The 2,674-nt window shown below is 46.3% G+C and overlaps 1 pseudogene; it reads right to left on the minus strand.

Moving 5' to 3' along the window:
• Positions 1 to 853: 853 nt before the first annotated feature.
• Positions 854 to 1,408, minus strand: LOC123450142 (annotated as a pseudogene).
• Positions 1,409 to 2,674: the final 1,266 nt, after the last annotated feature.

Here is a 2,674-nt window from a genome sequence, read left to right on the forward strand (position 1 = left end):
CTCCTTCAGCTCTTCTGGACCCAGTTTGTATGGCCGTTTACACACAGGCTCAATACCCGGTTGACGCTCAATTACAAACTCAACTGCTCGGTGTGGAGGCATTCCTGGCAGTTCTTTCGGAAAACCATCTTCATACTCGCAGACCACTGGGACTTGCGAAATTGGAGAGATCTCACCCTTCTCATTCAAGGAAAACTGGCGGACCGTGTCATCACTTGCTGTGAAGATAATCACGTCCTCCGAAGAATGAGTTAGCTTCACTTCTTTAGCTTCACAATCAATAGACGCCTTGTTCATAGCCAACCAATCCATCCCAAGGATTAAGTCAATATCAGAGTTGCCAAGGACAATAGGAGAAGCCAGAAAGGCATAATCACCCATCTTGACAGTGTTATTCGGAACCACCAAACTAGAACTCATATGTTTCCTAGGGGAAACAAATGCTAACGGCTTAGACAACTGCTCCTGATGCAGATTATGCTTGGATGCAAATGGATATGATATGAAGCAATGCGAAACACCAGAATCAAATAAAACCTTATCAGGAATATCATTAACTGAAAGATTACCCATAATCACGTCTGAGGAGTTTTCTGCTTCAGCTACATTCACCATATGGACTCTCGCACACCTGGGGATGAACTTCACCATAGCATTGCATGGAGGCTTCCCCGGAGGAGGGGCGGAAGACGCTGCTGAGAGGTGCACTTGTTGGCATAGTGACCCTTCTGCCCACACTTGTGACAAGTAACATGTGTCAGCGGACGGAACTGCACCTGAGGATTCCCTTGCTTCTGCTACTGAAACCTCTACTGGAAAGCTGGGTTGGGTGGGTGGGAAGAACCACGACCACCTAACTGCTTGAACTGCTGAGTCTGCCGAGGAGGAGGAGGAGACACCTGGTATTTCTGCTGCTTCTGGACCACCCGAGTTGAAGGCGACAAACTGGACTCTCTGAAACGCTTCCTCGAATTCTCCACCCTGAGCAAAGCTGCCTCAGCCCTGAGAGCCAAGTTATAGAACTTATCAAACTCATCGGGATCGTGCAAGGCGAGGGCCAGCTGCAAGTCCTCTCTCACACCACCTCTGAACTGATAGATCTTGCTCTTCTAATCTGTAATGTCCTACAAACATATCGAGCAAACTGATGGAACTCGACGTTGTACTTGTACATAGAGGATCCACCTTGCTTCAAGCGTTTGAACTTCTCACACATCTCTTCCACAAAGCTAGACGGGATATAGTGAGACCTGAAATCTCTACAGAAATCGTCCCAACTGATCATTCTGTCTCCCCTGGAGTCCTTTAACTACTGCCACCAGACTCCTGCCTGCCCCTTGAGCTGAAACGTTGCAAACTTGACGAAGTCCTCCGGACGGACATTGTTGCACTCAAAATGCTTGTTCATGTCCCGAATCCAGTTCTCAGCGTCAAACTACTGATCACAACATGTGAAGGTCTTCGGCTGGTTCGCCAGGAATTGATTCAGAGAAGCAAACTGATTACCACCATGGTTGAAACTGCCCTACTGTTGATTGGTCCTCTCTTGCAACAGCTGGATTAACATGTGGGTGTTAGCATTTCTTGCAGCCATCACCACTTGCCAAGCCTCTCTAGGAGAAGGCAAAGACAGAGGAGGCGGAGGTGGTGGTGGCGGAGCATCAGTACCCTCGCGACCTGGATTCTGGCAAGTTGGTGGAGCCATCCTGAAGACGGACAACACATTAGCCCAGAGAATAACATTCAAGGTAAAGCTGAATCAAAAAAGGCAGGAATATCTGAACAAGAATATTTAGCAGTTGCACTCGAACAAAATAGTAAGAATGCTTCCTCAAAGTGACTGTCGACAAAATCTGATTAAAGACCACTTGCATACCAAGTATGAGCTACAACTTCTCGGAACAAACGTATGATAGATATTCCATCCGATATGTTTGTGGATATGATCGCACGGGCTCGAATTTACAGTAGCCATCATGTGCAAGGCAGTGCACACGACTTACGAAGCGTCCCCGAGTCGTAGCAAGCTACAATGACTCTTTAAGACACAACAAGAACCATTGTAAGACAACCGTGAACAAACGTACCCACTGAATGTCGAATCCCAACCTCACATCATGCATCTGTAGGAAGATTGTCCTATAAGTCACTACCTGATATCCCACCTATGAATTCCCGAAATATCTGGTCATGCAATCGGGTACACGGGTACAAGGAGTAATATGTCAAACAACTCCTATACTAGCCTGTCCAATGTATCACATCCGTCAACACATAACCAGAATCTCGGACCTTCATCTACTACAGACCCTCGTAATCACAATGATACAAAGTGTGGAGATACATCCGGAACTTTCTGCACCAGTACTAGGGAAACCGGACTCCTCTCGTCACAACTATTATTGAAGCAATTACGAACATCCTCCGTACTGAGATACTAAGAAATCTGAATGATGGCGATGTGCACAAGAATCCACTGGAGCACAACTCCCCGGAAGAAATCCAGTCAGACAGGAGGCACCAAGATAGAACTCCGCCACATCGATATCATATAGATTTCAAAATACTCGCGTGATCCTAAAAAAAATTGAGCGAGAAGAGGAGTAGAATTAAGATTTCCTAAGTCGACAACCTGACCAGAGCATAGAAGAGGAGAAAAAAGAAACCTACTCTA

The sequence above is a fragment of the Hordeum vulgare genome, chromosome 4H, assembly GCF_904849725.1.
Source record: "Hordeum vulgare subsp. vulgare chromosome 4H, MorexV3_pseudomolecules_assembly, whole genome shotgun sequence".
Classification (NCBI taxonomy): Eukaryota; Viridiplantae; Streptophyta; class Magnoliopsida; order Poales; family Poaceae; genus Hordeum; species Hordeum vulgare.